Source organism: Tiliqua scincoides, chromosome 3 (assembly GCF_035046505.1).
Source record: "Tiliqua scincoides isolate rTilSci1 chromosome 3, rTilSci1.hap2, whole genome shotgun sequence".
In the NCBI taxonomy this organism is placed as follows: Eukaryota; Metazoa; Chordata; class Lepidosauria; order Squamata; family Scincidae; genus Tiliqua; species Tiliqua scincoides.
This window is the reverse complement of record NC_089823.1, coordinates 141,922,268-141,940,741: the sequence shown is the minus strand read 5'-3', so window position 1 is coordinate 141,940,741 and position 18,474 is coordinate 141,922,268. Positions and strand designations below refer to the sequence as shown.

At 43.4% G+C, this 18,474-nt stretch overlaps 1 protein-coding gene and 1 pseudogene across 4 annotated transcripts in view; both read right to left on the bottom strand.

The window, feature by feature from the left end:
* The window catches only part of NRG3 (neuregulin 3), a 700,766-nt gene that overhangs the window by 361,218 nt on the left and 321,074 nt on the right, over positions 1-18,474 (bottom strand). The window lies entirely within an intron of this gene.
* LOC136646636 (5S ribosomal RNA) lies at positions 4,259-4,375 on the bottom strand (annotated as a pseudogene).

The window sequence follows — 18,474 nt, the reverse complement described above, 5'->3', positions numbered from 1 at the left end:
ATTGTGCCCTAAATGATATATGTCTACAAATGATATATTATATCCAAAGACAGACATAACTCTGAGGTTGATAACCGGCTCTCCATTAGCATATAAATGTTTGTGTCTTTAATTGCTCTGAGGCAGGGGTGTCCAAAGTTTTTAGCAGGAGGGCCACATCATCTCTCTGACACTGTGTCATGGGCCGGGGAAAAAATAATTAATTTACATTTAAAATTTGAATAAATTTACATAAGTTTACAATCATGAATATATTAAAGATGAACTTGTATCAATGAATGAAGGTCTTGCGATAGCTCAAGGCCTATAAAAGGCCTTGCACAAAGCAAGGCTGGCCTTTCCTTTGCTGCTGCTACTGCATCACAGATGTGAAACAGCAAGCAGTGGAGGGAGCCCTCATCCCATAGCTCACATAAGAGGTCAAACGGTCACCGTCACTCTGAGAGCAGTTGCGTCGGGCCAGTGCGGGCTCCAACAAATCTCTGAAGGGCCAGAGACTCATTGGAGACTGGGGACTCCTTGAGGGCCGCATTGAAAGGCCTCGAGGGCCGCAAGTGGCCCCAGGGCCAGGGTTTGGGCACCCCTGCTCTGAGGTACAGCGCACATACACAAGACCTCTAGCTTGGTTGGCATAAACCTGTGAACCTCCAGAATTTTGACAGCGTCATCAGAAAAGAAAAACAAAAACTAAAGGCTCTGCCTTTTCACAGATTTACCAGACATGTTCCATCTGAGCAATGTAGGTCAATCTCATTATTTATGTGCATAACTTCAAGACATGATATAACCACAACTCCTCTTAGTCACACTCTTTTTATTTCATTTATTTATTTTCCCGGGTATTGCATACTGTTTCATGCAGAGGTTTTTTGGTGATAATTATTGACCTCATTTTTAATGCATTTTATTGTGCTTTTTAAGACAGTGCGCACCGCCTTGAGTATATCCTTTGGGGGAGGGGCAAGGAGGGGGAGGATATAAATACTTTTAACAAATAAATCAGTCCCAGGCTATTCTCCACACTGTTCTGTTCATCTAACCTCAGGTTACAAGATAATGCAGGAAACAGACAAGGACTCTAATGCATGAGCCAGTTAAGTTGGCTTAAATCTGAGATAATGAAGATGGCATAACACAGCTTTTAAAATTTAATTAAATTAATCATTGGCTGGAATCCACTACCTCATTACACAGGTTGAAGTTCCATTTATTACAATGGCACTTAAGCTCAGACAAGTGTATGCTGATATCACAGGCATTGTGTAGAGCCAGAGGCTTGCAGCTCATTCTGCAAACTAGTCCTCAACAAGGCCCAAATGGCAAGATATTAGTTTTCTGGAAGTGGATACTGAACAATGCAGCAAATTTTAAGTTTGAAACAAACAGCCATATAATTTAGGTCCCACAACAGATAATCGTGAGAGGATGCTGAAAGCAATATGCAAAACCCACACAACTTGTCACCTACCCAGTCCAAAGAAGCCCACCAGCATCCTGACCTCTGTGCAAATGATACCATGAGAGGGGAGGGCCAGCAGGTACAGCCCAGTCCCCTTCCCAGTGCACTTCTTTCCTACACAGAGTGTTGAAGTTCCAGAAATATTCTGTGGGTTTGAGAAAAAGGGAATTCACCACTAGAGATATGCAGCACACAGAGATACCAGAATTATGTGGCTGAAAAATGATAGTAGAGAAACTGATTCTCTTGCTTGGCATGCAGGAATACATTTCATTCTGGATTTTATTTTATTTATTTCCAATAGCAACATTGTAAAGGTACCTGAGGCGAGATATAAATGAACACCACATGCAAGGTACATAAACATAAAAATCCACATCCAGTTTAAGCACAACCACGCATCAGCAGCAGCAGTAGTAAGATAACAGCAATACCAGATCATAACATCAGCAACCAGTCTAAAGCATACAAAGCAATATTTCACGGAATGGGCATCACAACACAGAAGGCCCTGCCCCCTGCCCTCAATAATTCTACTGGGACTAGAGTTGGGACACAGAGAAAAAAAAGATCTGTTCTCCCAGATCTCAAGGGACAGAGACAAAAACAAATTAGCACGCAACTGTATGACAGGCCACCAGCTACTCATCTGGTGTGAGGAAGAATTGCCTTAAAGCAACCAGACAGAGGAGCTGACACTCAAGTTACTCAAACAAATAACACAGGGCCCAATCCTATCCAATTTTTCGGTGCCGAGGCAGCCACAATGCAGCCCCAAGGTAAGGGAACAAATGTCCCCAGACCTTGAGGAGGCCTCTGTGACTGCCTCCCCACCATAGCATGCAGTGCATGCCCCATTGGCACAGCTGCACCGACACTAGAAAATTGGATCGAACTGGGCTCTTAGTTCTGTGTAGGCAAGAAAACAAGAACTTGTTGCGGGCCAGTAACTTCTATAGGCTTAGTTGCAAGGCTGCCACATGGCTGATGAGTTCTCTAGCTCTGCATTGCATGTCATCTCTCCATGTCAGAAAATGCTGTTTAACTGGGAAATATTTTCCCATGTTGATAAATCTGCAATAACAATTTCTGGCTATTTTCATATTTGCCATATTACCCTATTTGTATTCCACATTCACATCCATAATATTTCCTCCTGACAAAATAACCTCCACAGGCAACCAAGGCTGCAATCCCATACACACTTTGCTGGAAGTAAGCACTATTGGACACAATGGAACTTACTTCTGAGTAGATACGTCTAGAACTGTGCTGCACGTTTTTTATCCATAGTAACAAAGGCAATGTGCTGGAGAAGTAATACAATCCTCTTAAGGATTAATCTCACCCCCCCCCCCCCAAAAAAAATCTATGCACATGCATAACAACATACGGCGTGTGAGAAGTTTTATAGGAATAGGCCTTATACCAAAGCAAATCACTGGTCTATTTAGCTTAGTATCACCAACATGGCCTGGCAGCAACTCTCCAAGGTTTCAGACAGTAAGTTTTCTCTACCTCACCTTGAGACACCAGGAACTGAACCTGGGACCTTCTGCATTGCAAAACATAAGCTTTGTTAAGCTACAGCCCTTCCCATTTGTACGTACGGGGGCATGTGTATGCGCAGATCCCATATCCACAGTTTTATATATCTGGATCAATGAAAAAACCAACAAACTTTGGTTGTTCGGCAAAACTGGAGTGATGTTTTTATGCCTTTGCCCTCATTGGCTTCCCTGGCTCTAATAATACCTTTTAAAGGCATAATGTCATTTCCGGTCTTGCCAAAAACTGAAAGTCGCTTTTAAAAATTGAAACAGTGATTCTGAGGCCTACAGAGGCCGTGGGCGGATGTGCATGGCCACTGAGAGTCTCAGAAGACCCTCTGGAGGGCAAGGGATCTTCAGTTTCAGGTATCTGCAGTTTCAGGTAACTGCAGGGAACCCTCACAGATGCGGGGCACACTTATAAGCATCTTATTGGTGCATTCAAGGTACAACACTACAGTAAGTATTTCGTTTCTGTTTTGAAAAACTGAAGGATTTAGATTTTATTTCAAACAAGCCAGCATATTTTTACTGATTGCACATATTCGGTGGGAGGTGAATGCACCACCAGCAATGAAAATGGAACAATGTCCCTCTGGAGCAGAATGTGAATATCTCACTGCCTGAAATTCTGCTTATTATAAGATTTATTGGGGACGTTATCTTTGCGGGTTTTACGTAGTTATCCATCATGCATGAGGAACGGCGGGCTCTAACTTTGCACTTTATCTAAAATTCATGAAGTCTGGTTTCAAGGACCATGTTGCATACATCACTGCTGTCTCATGCATTTGCTCTTGGTCAAACAATATTCCTTGGTACTACCTCTGCAAACCTAGATGACTCATCAGGCTAGATCTAGTCAGCAGAATGACAATGGAATAAGCTAATAGTGTCCTGTTAAGGAATGGACTATACCTAGAGGTGTTTGAAAACAGTGATATTTATCTTACTCAGACATAAGCTAATTGTGTTCAATCTTAGGCCAGTGGTTCCCCAACTTTTTAGCATCAGGACCCACCTAAAAAAAGTTTCATTTTACCAGGCATTCAAGCCTCAGTGGCTATAATGGTTACTGGGCAGCAGTGCTCCCTCTAGGTAGCAGGTTGTTTAACCCTTGATTCATATAGCCTAATCTACCCTGTCAGTTTCATGAACCACCAAAAATTGAGTCATGACCCACTGGTGGACCATGCACCCACAGTTTTGGGTTGGTTGGCAACCTTCAGTCTCGAAAGACTACGGTATAAGCCTACAGCACCGGGTATTCCCAGGCGGTCTCCCATCCAAGTACTAACCAGGCCTGACCCTGCTTAGCTTCCAAGATCAGACAAGATCAGGCATGTGCAGGGTAACAGTTGCTGCCCCACAGTTTTGGGAGCAGCTGACTAACGGCCTGATCCAGAATGGCCCACGCCAGCCCAGTGCCGGCACGCAGTGTTGCAAACGTGCCTTAAAGCATGCCTGCAACACTTACTGCTGGGCTGAAACTGGCTCAGCGCGAGCCCAAACTGAGCCAGCACTGGGCGAAAGACCGACGAACATTGCTTGGAGTTCTGGGCAAGTGCCAGGTGACAGACTGGTATGTTGGGGTGGGGGACAGTAGGCATTCCAGGGTGGGGGAGGGAGCAGGGCAGGAGGGGGTGGAGATGGCAGCAGGCCCTGCTGCCATATCCTAATCTCCCTTCTGACCCAGGAAACCTGACATGGGTCTCCTTGAATCTGCGCCCGCTCAATAGTGGATGCAGATCCAAGGATATCCATTGGTGCTGCTTGGCTCTCTTACCCTGAGTATACCCAGCACTACTTCCCAACCCCATGGGATGCAGCGACTGCCATTTTGGCACCGCTGCAGCCCTGGGCACTGGGAAGTACAGGATTGGGCTGCCTGGCTGTAATCAAATTTTACTGGAGACAAACAACTCTAACTATAGATCTCAGGCTACAGGTAGATGATGTGTCATTTTTAAAAAGTATTTCTTTATATATTAAAAACAGACAAAAACAACCCTCAGAATATTCTGAAAGATTTAACACATAAAAAATAGAGACGTCTGCTTGATAATTAATGCCCTTCTCATATGAAAAATAATTACTCTGTAATTGCATGACTTCTGATGAAGGATGTGTCAGATCAGGGGTGCCAAACATAAGGCCCATGGGTCTAATGTGGCCCCTGGAAGCAATTTATCTGGCTCCTGATATAATTGGGTACTCCCAGAGTGATAATTGGGCTCTCCCATATCTTGAAAATATTAAAAAAAGAATTGCACACTTTGTCTTCTTTCATTTGCAGCTAATGAGTTTCTGTGTGAGAACAAAGTGCTTATTTCTAGCCATTTTCTACTTAATGATGTCACTTTCTGCTTAATGATGTCACGTCCTGCCTTCAGCAGGCACCATGATTGCTATCTTCAGCTCTCTATGTGAAACTGACCACTAAAGTTTCCTTAAGAAATTACAGTGTCATAGGCTGTTTATGAATATTGAATATTATGATTCAATAGCAGCTACCTGGTAGTACCTAGCTACCAGCTACCTACTACCTGGGCAAAGAGGCCCCTTTTCAAGTGATGTCCTCTTATATTTAAGCAGGGGAAACTCAACTGTCCCTTTCCACTCCAGCAAGGCATCTTTTCCAGTGGATGGTGTCAATTCTGCACCTCTTTTTAGGTTGTGAGCCCTTTAGGGACAGGGAACCATTTATTGACTTATTTTGATTTATAAACTGTTTGGTGAACTACATTTTGTTGAAACGGTATATACACATTCTTAATGATGATGATGATGCTTAAACATGTTCAATAGCTTTTACTATCTAAATAGGCAGAACAAGAAAGAAACCTTACATGCTGGGAACCAGGCTGTGCACGACCTCATGCCTTGACATTCATGCATATAGAGTAGTTTTGCACATTAGTGTCAAGATCCATGTACCCCTTAAATCCCACAGAGATTTAGCTTCTGGCAGATGAAAATTGAATGACAGCATATATATGCAGGCTAACAACATTTTTAAAAGGCACCCCCCCCCCAAAAAAAAAAGAGAGGGGGAAAAAAACTAAATAGAGACAATGATTTACCTGCAGCAGGTATTAGAAAATAAGTACTGTTGTCCCTGGTAAACAGAGGTCAGTGTTGGAGCACATGTGTGGAAGTAGCTAGCTTGGGCTGATACTTCGCTGTGTTCATTTTCTACTTGCAGGCAGGTTTTCACATAAAGGAGCATTTTACATAGTCTCTTTCACCTTCAGTCTACACTGATACTATCCATGCTCCCACCTACTTCCCTTTCCTAATTCAACCATTTTGTTCTACCTCAAACATAAATCTAGTCTCCACAGTCCTTCGGGTATTAAGAATGGATCCAACAGCCCTCTGAGAAGCAGAGGATCCTCTTCCCGCGACACCTTTGAACCAAAGTGCTCAGCAGTTTCAGGATTAAACATCTGAATACCACAACTCATGCAGCTCCCTAGTTTTAAGATTACATCTTTTAAAAGCCCATATTAAACAAAGGAAGTGTTCTCTAATGTGCCATTTCCTCAGCACTGCTTGTTATTCACGTCTTTACTGAAATTTCCTGCAGGTCAGACTTGCATGATTCCCAGGGTTTCAGTCACATCAATTGCAAAGATTTAAAAAAAAAAAAAAAAGTCCTATGGCATCTTAAAGACTAAATAAACAATTATTTTGGCACGAGCTTTCATAGGCTTGAGGATTTTCATAAGCGTGAAGATTAGATGAAAGTAGGGGCATCATTTCCAGGGGAAGGGACATATTTTTAATGCCACTGATAACAGGTCTTACATGTTTATAAAGAATTACATTGACTTCCCAAACCTGTGTTAACAATGTTCCTCACAACTGATAGCAACATTCACTATAAACAACATACAGCCTCTCAAAGCATCTTCAAGTTTGGGGTGCAGGCAGACATCTGTCTCCAGCTGCACTTATCAGAGTAAAGAAGCATGGAAACTTGGCAAGTATATACCAAGTGGAAGAGAAAAACTTTTACATAGGAAGGCTAAAATATAAAGCTGAAGCAGGCAATACAAGTTCGTGAAGGTCTTGGTTGCAAAAGTTGTATCAATAATGGGGTATTATTGAGTGGTGGCTAATGCTTAATTGAGTGACTAATGAGTGGTATTAGTAATAAAGTACTAAGCCTGTAGCAAGGCCTTCCACACCCCTTTAAACAAATTTCAGGCTGCGTATCAATCTTATGACATTTTACTGAAAGCTCCCATGTGCAACCCCACTGATTTGCTCCCATAAAGGAGCTCATGATTTTCTGGCATATTTTATACTAAAACCTTATTTGCCTCTTTGCAGGTATCAACTATTATCACAGTGAAGTGGACCCCTTTCTCCCTTGCAACAGCTCACTGCCCAGTCCCTGAATTAGCTTTGCCCAGCAAATACAGGCCTGATCATGTACATCCAGCCAGCACTACTGCATGGTTCACCCAACCACACTCAATACTTGTGCTGTCTGCCCAAGAAACGGCAAGTCTTTTCAGCACTACTATGTGATTTCTATGTACACCACACAGCCTGCTAGTGGGACAAAATAAACCATTAAAAGAAGTGGGGTGGGGTAGTGAGGACAATGACCTATCATTCCTAAATGATCTGAAAGCAAGCATCACTCTGAAATATACCTATTTCTTGCTTCTGTGGTTTAGATGCATGGTCAATGCTGTCACTTAGACCATGTAAAGATAGTTTAAAAAAGAAAAGAAAAAGGACACAGCTCTCTTCCTGGGAGTGTGTCTTATTTTAACACAAACTGCAGGATGGAGATAACACTCCTTCTGAGTCTATTCAGCGCATTTTTTATCATAGCCAGATCAATATCTCATTGATACATGTTCTGCCAGAAAAGCTGTAATGTTGCATTCTTCCTCCGTTCAGTAATAATAATTGATTTAATGCTCTCAGCTTGAAAGCTAAGGCAACACACACTCTGATTTATAAAGTAAATGCTTCATTGTTCTAAATAAGTTCATATTAGACAGACCCCAGGAACAGTAGTTGGGTAAAGTTGTAATGCCTTTGGCACTGTTTTCTTGTTAGCAAGTTATGCAGCTAAGCAATTTAGTGCAAAAGTAGAAGCCATAATTTATGGCTTATGGTTTCATGTTATGTCCTTAATTACGTGAAGGGTTCTGGCAGTGGAAGCAAGGAAGGTCTAGAGGGATTCATCTTCGGAAAGGGTCACCACACAGTTGATTTTTAGCCAGTCTGAGAACTTCCCACACTTATCTCTCATGATGCATCAAAATCTCACTTTTTATTTTCATGACTGTGCCTATATTCCTCCTGATACTAGTTGATAGTTCTGCATCAGATGAATCTCTGAGCACATTTGAGTCATCACAATGCATGTGATATTTTTAAAAGTGGTGTTCAATACACAAACATCTGTGTAAATTCTGATTAGCTTAAAGCTGCATCAAGTTTTCTGACCAGTTATTTAGGATTCATTTCAGTTTATACAGTCTGAGGATGTGGACAGGATTCTCTTGAGTGCAAGACCTGCTGCTTGTCCTCTTGACCCTTGCCCAGCATGGTTATTATATTCTGCTGGGGGGGAGGGGGGTTGATGGACTGGTTGGGGAGGATAGTAAATTCATCTCTCAGGAAAGGAGTGCTGCCAAAAGCCTTAAAGGCTGCAGTGGTTTTCCCTCTTCTGAAGAAATCCTCCCTAGACCCAACGGTCTTGGACAATTTTTGACCTCTGTCCAACCTCCCATTATTGGGTAAAGTGGTTGAGCAGGTGGTGGCATCTCAGTTTCAGGGAATTTTGGAGGAAGATGATTATCTGGACCCCTTTCAGTCTGGTTTCAAGGGCTACAGGACGGAGATGGCCTTGGTCACCTTGGCTGATGACCTGTGCAGAGGCTTGGACAAGGGTAGTACACCCCTGTTGATCCTGCTCGACCTCTCAGTGGCCTTTGACACCATCGATGACAGTGTCCTTCTGGACCTGCTGACTGGGTTGGGACTTGGAGGCACTGTCTCGCAGTGGTTCCACACCTTCCTAACAGATCGGACCCAAATGGACTGGGGAACACCTGTTCGGCTTCCTGGCCATTGACTTGTAGGGTGCCTCAGGGATTTATCTTGCCTCCCAAGTTGTTTAACATCTATGTGAAGCCAATGGGAGAGGTCATCCGGGGACTAGGAGTTGGGTGTCACCAATATGTGGATGGGGCTCTATCTCTGTCACCAGTTCTATCTCTCTTTTCTGCCATGTTCCAAGGGAGCTGTTGAAGTTCTGGGGCACTGTCTGGAAGCAGTTGGGGCCTGGATGAGGACTAATAAATTGAAATTAAATCCAGATAAAACAGAAGTCCTCCTGATATAGAAGACAGCTATGTAGGCATTAGACGCACAACTTGTTCTGGATGGGGTAGCAGTGCCTCTGAAAGAGCAGGTTTGCAGCCTGAGAGTCCTCCTGGAACCACAGCTTTCCCTGGATGCTCAGGTGGCATCTGTGGCCAGGGGCGCTTTTGCCCAGCTTTGGCTGATGAGCAGGCTGCAGCCGTACCTGTGTCAGTCAGATCCGGCGATGGTGGTCCATGCCCTAGTGACATCTTGGTTAGACTGCAGCAAAGCACTCTGTGTGGGGCTACCCCTGAAAACGGTGTGGAAGTTGCAGTTAGTGAAGAATGCAGCAGCTCAGGGCCCAGTCCTATCCAACATTCCAGCTCTGATGCAGTCATGCCAATGAGGTGTGTGCTGCATTCTGCAGTGGAGGGACAGTCACAGAGCCCTCCTTAATATAAAAGAATGTTTGTTCCCTTCCCGGCTGTAGTGGTGTCAGAAAGTTGGTTAGGCCTCAGTTGGTCACTGGGGCTCAGCCTGTGGAATCTGCTATGCCACTGCTCCAGTGGTTACACTGCCTGCCCATTCCTTTCAAAGTCCAATTCAAGGTGTTGGTGATGACCATTAAAGTCCTATACAGCATAGGACTAGGATACCTCAAGTTCTGCCTCCCACATATATTCCTGCGCCTACCCCATATATTCCTGCGTCATCAGAGAGGGCCTTTCTCAGGATACCACCGCCATCTGTAGCTGAGGGATGGCAGCAAGTTGTAGGCCCCACACCTCTGGAACCGGCATCCAGAAGATAAGAGGGCAGCCTCTTCAGTGTATGGTTTTCGGCGGAGTTTGAAGATCCATGTTTCACCTAGCCTTTGCGGAGGGAGGTACTCCCTAAAGGCCCCTTAACTTAATGTTGCTATACAGTATTTTATCAGCCATCTTCTCTTTTATTTTTATTTTTTATTGTCTTATGATTTTAATTTATTTTATGTGTTTTTATTTTGATGTATTTATGATATGTTGTACACTGCTTTGGGTTTTTAGAAAAGTGGTATAAAAATCCTTTAAATAAATAAATAAATAAATTTTTCCATCAGAAAATACAGTTCTAAACAGTGTGAACACCACTAAAATTGGTTATGGTACGGTCTGAAATGGGCTTATAGCTGTATTGGTATTTCACACTGAGAAGCACACATATTATCTAGAGTTTGTGAAAGTGATTTGTGAAAGATATTTTTTTCCGTTATCTCTGTAGGCCTCCTGGTCGCCGATCCGTCTCTTTGGACCTACACCAGCTATAGCTGGCTTAAGTCCAAGGAGCAAAAAAATGTAAAAAATAAAAATAAAAATAAGGAACAATTCAAGAATCTTAATGCATTGATTCTACTTCTGAAGCAAGGCCAAATAATTCACAAGAACTTCAAAATCTGGGGGGGGGGGGATTTGCTGGGGGGATCCATTTTTTAAAACTTGCTGCATAACCAGCACACCTTTCTACAAAAATAAATGTATGGTATTATTTCAGAATCTGAAAATCATGGATTGTCACAGCATCCCTGCTTGCCCCAATGGAATAAAAATTACTACAATACTTCTTTCGGTCTTGAAGGGTCTAGGCTTAAGTGAGACGTGAAATTTAATATTTTCATAACTGATAAGCTCAGTGTTATTCCTTTCCACACATTTCAATTTGTATTCAATTTTCCAGAAATGTTCATAACAAGTCAAACAACATACCATATATCAAATATGACTGAAACAGAAGAGGAAAATCTAATGTCGTTTCTTATTTATCATGTTAATTATACTTCTGTATAATAAGTTTTGACTCATCTAAGCTTTGAAATTAGTTCTCCAAGAAACATTCTGTACACTATGTCAACAATGTGGCAGACTAAGAAAGAATCCTGAATTGTACAATGGCAGATTTTGTGTGTGTGTGTGTGCAGTGGGGCTGATTTTATCAACACAAAATTCATTGGGGGGGGGGGGTTTGGTGAGGAGAAACATATGAGACCTCCCTAGCACTTGCAGCAGTATAGCCTAGAATTTCACTAGTTCAATTGACCCCTCATTTTGTGTAGTGACAAAAATGACAAAAGGAGGAAGGGTTTGAATTGAAAGTTTATGAGCTCAGCTTTCATCAGATTCAATCAAAAGCATTGGTGAGTCACCACCAGTAATTATTAATCTAAGTGTTCATGCCCCAGCAAAAAAAGTATAAAAGCAAAGTTTAAAAGCAAAGACTTTAAAAGCAAAAGTTTGCAATGAAATATGTTGACTGGAAAAATACACAGAGCAGACACTTCATTGGTTGATTGGATCTGGGGCCCTTAGACCCACCTACACTGTAGATGTGCAATGCCAGTAGCAGTTGAAGTGGTGGCATTCAGTTGCTCAGCAAACACACCAGTCTGCAATTCAGCTGTGGTAAAGCAACAGAATGTTATCAGTTTGCCTAGGATCAAACCTTACTTAGGGACAAAATTTGGGGATGAAGGAAAACAAAGAGGAAAGGATGATGGAGGAAGGTTGCAGTAGTAGGTTGGACTGATACGGAGAAATGTGAGGAAAGGGCAGGTGAAACTGATGCTGAGGCCCAGCAGAGGTGTATACCGCAAAGAAAGAAGGGTTCCACTAAATCCAGGAGGGTGCCCACATGGCTAACCAGCCAAGTTAGAGAGGCTGTGAAGGGCAAGGAAGCTTCCTTCCGTAAATGGAAGTCTTGCCCTAATGAGGAGAATAAAAAGGAACATCAACTGTGGCAAAAGAAATGTAAGAAGGTGATATGGGAGGCCAAGCGAGACTATGAGGAACACATGGCCAGCAACATTAAGGGGAATAATAAAAGCTTCAAATGTTAGAAGCAGGAAACCCGCCAGAGAAGCGGTTGGCCCTCTGGATGGTGAGGGAGGGAAAGGGGAGATAAAAGGAGACTTAGAGATGGCAGAAAAATTAAATGAGTTCTTTGCATCTGTCTTCATGGCAGAAGACCTCGGGCAGATACCGCTGCCTGAACGGCCCCTCCTGACCGAGGAGTTAAGTCAGATAGAGGTTAAAAGGGAAGATGTTTTAGACCTCATTGATAAATTAAAGATCAATAAGTCAACGGGCCCTGATGGCATCCACTCAAGAGTTATTAAGGAATTGAAGAATGAAGTTGCAGATCTCTTGACTAAGGTATGCAACTTGTCCCTCAAAACGGCCACGGTGCCAGAAGATTGGAGGATAGCAAATGTCATGCCTATTTTTAAAAAGGGAAAGAGGGGGGACCTGGGAAACTATAGGCCGGTCAGCCTAACATCCATACCGGGTAAGATGGTGGAATGCCTCATCAAAGATAGAATCTCAAAACACATAGATGAACAGGCCTTGCTGAGGGAGAGTCAGCATGGCTTCTGTAAGGGTAAGTCTTGCCTCACGAACCTTATAGAATTCTTTGAAAAGGTCAACAGGCATGTGGATGTGGGAGAACCCGTGGACATTATATATCTGGACTTTCAGAAGGCGTTTGACGCGGTCCCTCACCAAAGGCTACTGAAAAAACTCCACAGTCAGGGAATTAGAGGACAGGTCCTCTCATGGACTGAGAACTGGTTGGAGGCCAGGAAGCAGAGAGTGGGTGTCAATGGGCAATTTTCACAATGGAGAGAGGTGAAAAGCGGTGTGCCCCAAGGATCTGTCCTGGGACCGGTGCTTTTCAACCTCTTCATAAATGACCTGGAGACAGGGTTGAGCAGTGAAGTGGCTAAGTTTGCAGACGACACCAAACTTTTCCGAGTGGTAAAGACCAGAAGTGATTGTGAGGAGCTCCCCAAGGATCTCTCCAGACTGGCAGAATGGGCAGCAAAATGGCAGATGCGCTTCAATGTCAGTAAGTGTAAAGTCATGCACATTGGGGCAAAAAAATCAAAACTTTAGATATAGGCTGATGGGTTCTGAGCTGTCTGTGACAGATCAGGAGAGAGATCTTGGGGTGGTGGTGGACAGGTCGATGAAAGTGTCGACCCAATGTGCGGCGGCAGTGAAGAAGGCCAATTCTATGCTTGGGATCATTTAGTTGAAAAGCGGTATATAAATACTGTTAATAATAATAATAATAATCATTAGAAAAAGTATTGAGAACAAAACGGCTAGTATTATAATGCCGCTGTACAAATCTATGGTAAGGCCACACCTGGAGTATTGTGTCCAGCTCTGGTCGCCGCATCTCAAAAAAGACATAGTGGAAATGGAAAAGGTGCAAAAGAGAGCGACTAAGTTGATTACGGGGCTGGGGCAGCTTCCTTATGAGGAAAGGCTACGGCGTTTGGGCCTCTTCAGCCTAGAAAAGAGACGCCTGAGGGGGGACATGATTGAGACATACAAAATTATGCAGGGGATGGACAGAGTGGATAGGGAGATGCTCTTTACACTCTCACATAATACCAGAACCAGGGGACATCCACTAAAATTGAGTGTTGGGCGGGTTAGGACAGACAAAAGAAAATATTTCTTTACTCAGCGTGTGGTTGGTCTGTGGAACTCCTTACCACAGGATGTGGTGCTGGCGTCTGGCCTAGACGCATTTAAAAGGGAATTGGATGAGTTTCTGGAGGAAAAATCCATTATGGGGTACAAGCCATGATGTGTATGCGCAACCTCCTGATTTTAGAAACGGGTTATGTCAGAATGCCAGATGCAAGGGAGGGCACCAGGATGAGGTCTCTTGTTATCTGGTGTGCTCCCTGAAGCATTTGGTGGGCCGCTGTGAGATACAGGAAGCTGGACTAGATGGGCCTATGGCCTGATCCAGTGGGGCTGTTCTTATTTTCTTACGCTCTTATGTTCTTATGCTTGAGGAAAAGAGCAGAAGAGCCCGGATTTTTGGCTGCAGGCTTCAACTTGTAGCGGTCAGGCTGAAATAGCAAAAGTAGTGGCAGAAAGCAGGCAGCACATCACTTTGGGCACATCACTGCCTACCCTTTGTTGAATACCTTTAAAAAGCTCTCTGCGTCTTATCCACCTGTTCCCTAATGCACTGCTGTCATGCAGAGAACAGTGCAGGCTAGAAAACTACAACACAGTTGGAAGAGATCAGCGGAAATGGCAGACTCAGAGCGAATCCTGTCTCAGGAAGCAATTACCAGTGGTCAACACAAGGCAATAAAATGTAATCAGAGACAAAGGAAGGCAGGGGATTTATGTCTTTGCTGTACTGTAGTGCCCAGAGCATGCTGCTCCATAGAGAGACAGCCACCCCCTGGAGTGTTCAAAACACATCTGTGCTGCTCCATCAACTTCACTCAGCAGAGATAATTTGGGTTAGAAGGCAGAGTAAAGGAATAGATGGGCAGTGGCTAAATAAGAGAAAAACAAGTCTTTTGCTGTACACGTGTTAGAGAAATGTGTTTTCATTTTTAAAAAAGAACCAGAAACAAATGGCAAAGTTCAGGACAAATGTCAAGAAAAATGTAGATTCCTTCCTTTCAAGTCAAGCATAAGGTGCTACTACATAAAGCTGCGACAAAATGTCTGTCCTCTGTCAAGTTCTTTTGTTCCATAACATGTAGTAAAACATACTATACCCTGAAGTCACAGTTATAGACTTTGACGGGGGCTGGAAAATGAGTAATGTGCTGACAAGGGTAAGACCCAAGATTACGGGTAAGTTTTCTGTTTGTTATGGAGGGGGAGACCCAACACACTGCTGACTGGGGCAAAGACTGGTCTGGGGCAAATGTGGAAACACATGTCAGTTTCTCCAGCTAAAGGTTTCCTTACATATAAAAAATAAAAAATCCTATACACACTTACACACTGGGAGTAAGCCAGTGGGACTTACTTCTGAGTAAACACAAATGGGATTGTGCTGTGAATTACTTACAATGCCAGCCTATCTACATTGACCTGGGAGTAAGCCCTACTGAACACTGTGGAACTTATTTCTGCGTAAACCTATTTGGAAAAACTTGCCCAAGACAGTCACATCACCACTTGCCTTTGGAGGAGGTGAGAAAGTCTTCACTTTGGAACATTTTAATTACACCACCTGTACTTTCTCTCACAAGCCTTTAAAATGCCAGGTGAAATTCTGAGAACCCTTCTCCCCGCTGCAATCTTTTAAAGCAGGTGAACTGTAGTTGGCAATGTTACTAGAAACTGTTTACAAGAATTGTATACTTCATCACTGAGTGTAGCAAATCTCAGACGGAATCAAATAGTGTTTGATTTTGCCTTTCCAAGTAGAAACCATGGGTTAGGGAGAAGAAGTTTCTAACATGATGGATATGACTTCCAGATAGACTTGTATAGCAGTAACTGTCATTTTTAAATATTTAACATTGGCAGCTCTCACATAAGCTCTGATAAAGAGAGTATAAAACACACACACACGGAGAGAGAGATATTTGTGGACTGCACACTAAGGGCCCGATCCTATCCAACTTTCCAGCACTGATGCAGCCATGCGCTCCATTCTGTGATAAGGAGTACTCACAGATGCCTCCTCAAGGTAAGGGAATGTTTGTTCCCTTATCTTGGGGCTGCATCAGTGCTGGAAAGTTGGATAGGATTGTTCCTAAATTTGTCAGCACCTGTATCAAGATCAGCTGGAACACAAACTACAAGTCTAAACATGGCTGCCCCCTGTAGTGAGTCACTAGTAGTTGCAAAGTGGGGAAAGCAGAAGCAGGGTTTTCCCCAGTTTCAACCCATAGGATACCTCATTGGTTCCTCAAGACCTGACCTAGCTATAAATGTTTCCAAGTTAGGCTTGATCCCTTGCCAGGGAACAGCCTGCCTCTGGCCTTTCCTGTGTGGCTCCTTTCTCTCTTTTGCCCACCAATTTCTCTCTCTCCCAGCTTTCTGATCTACCTGCCTGCCCTCCTGTCTTCAGCCTCCTAAGACCCTTGATCCACCCCCTTTCCAATAGCTTACTCAGCTCAGACCCTGCCTGTTTATTGATACTCTTGATCAATGCAGTCCTACTTCCGAGGCTCTGTTTAGACATATTCAGCAGATCAAATCAGTACTCCATTTCAACCCCAGTCACGCCTTCCAGCTCTCCACATGTTCAGCTGCCTATGGGCCAGTAGACATCATGGTGTCTAGCAGATAATGTCTTATTCCATCATTCTGTTATGCACGAACCAATCAAATGGTTGAGGAAATGAAAGAGACAAATCAAATACAAGGAAGCACTTGGAAACAACAACCGGAACAAACAAGCAGCAGCAAAATGTGCTGTACAGAGGGATGGCCTTTTAAAAACATTATTATTTTCTGCACACTGACATTTTATATATGCCATAACCTTATGTTACACTGTTTACATGCAAAAACAATTGCAGCAACGTAGCACCCTTCTCTTCCCATTGAAAAATCACGGATATGGTACTAACAGCCCATCCTATTCTTCCCCCTTGCTGGTGCAGCTGCACCAAAAAATGTGCACTGTATCCAGTGTGTGTGTGTGGGGGGGGGGGAAGTGTGGATTGGGAGGCTTCAGAAGGAAAAGGGGATTTTAATCTCCTTACCCCTCTGTAACCCTCCCGCTCCACAACAGGTCTCCTCAGACCTGCGCCAGACTCAATCATACCCAGAGATCCTAAAGTACACAAATTGCTACAGTTTGGGCTGACTGGAAGTCCACAGACCTGTGGACCATGCATGGAAGTAGTGTGCTTGCTCTTCTTTAGATGGTCTCTGAGGAGCCTTTAATTATTTGATTTATTTCTCACAGCACATTCGCCATACTCTCACAGCAGAGGCAGACAGTTGGGGAATTACCACTCTAAATAAATGGAGAGATCCATTTCAGATACTGAATCTGACGACTGAACATTGAACCTGAAAGAGTTTCAAAAATACACAGTACAATCAAATAGGGACAGCAGGGGAGAAAAACAATGAAAATAAGTAACAGACTTTCTTCTGTGCTGAAATTAATTTGCATAATGATATCCCAGTGTGGAAGTTGAAAACTGCCATTCCCAGGCACTCTACAACTCCCACCACTGCCGCCGAGCTAAATGACTTTACACATCTGAACTGCGGCGTACAACAAAATCTGAAACAGTCAAAAACGAGAGCTCTGAGATGGTGCCATCCATTCTGATTAGGATCAATGTCGATTCCCTTTGCCTTATTAAAGATTTGAAGTGACTCAGAGGCATTTGCTTCCAATTCTTGTAATATTTGACCTTTCAGGTCAATGTGTTGTAACTGTGGGGGGCTAAAAGAAATCCAATGTATACAGACAACCATATTTTGATTCCTACCTCCAACCCCTATGTCCTAAGCAAGCTTTCAAACATTTGAAAAATCTCTGTTTTCCAAACTGTCAGCTGAAGACAGGCTTTTGACTGCCAGGATAAAGCAGACCACAAAAAAAAAATGCCATGGTTAAAACTCTCTCTACCTCAGTACTCATCAGTAATGGTATTATTTATAACCTTCACAACAAATTCACAATGGTGTGTTCCGCAGATCATTTTGATCTCTCCATATTTTCTGTTTCTGTCCTATTCCAGCTCCCATAGCATGGGTTCGAACAATGATACTGGAAGTTGGAGCACACACACCCCTTTGCTTTTATGGCTTCACACAACTAATGAAGCTGTTATAGAACTCCCCAATTCTCATATGGGGCATCAGGTATATGTCTTTTGATCCACGGTTAATGCCAGGAGAGCATGAAAGCCCCAACATGGTTAGCAGCCATTTTTCCTTTTCTTCTCCCTCCCCCTGCCGCTTCCACTCTGCGAAACTCATGGGTTTTTTTGTTTTTTTCTTTCTCAAAAGTGATCACAGTTTATGCTGAAGGTTTAACTGGACCCAAAGTATCATGACACAAACATTGTGATATCCTGGTCACAATGGGCAGGAGGTCTGGGCTGGGCAGGTCTGGACAGGTCTGGGCAGGTCTGGGCAGGAGGTCTGGTCTAGAGGGTAGAGCGTCCATTTGCCTGAAGATAACATCCACAAGGTCGCCAGTTCGAGGCCACCGGCACCGTGCGACCTTGAAGCAGCTGACAAGCTGAGCCGAGCTATTCCATCTGCTGTGAGCGTGGGAGGATGGAGGCCAGAACGTGAAGCCAGATCAAGAAAGAAACATCTGAATGTTGTGGTTCTTGAAAGACAG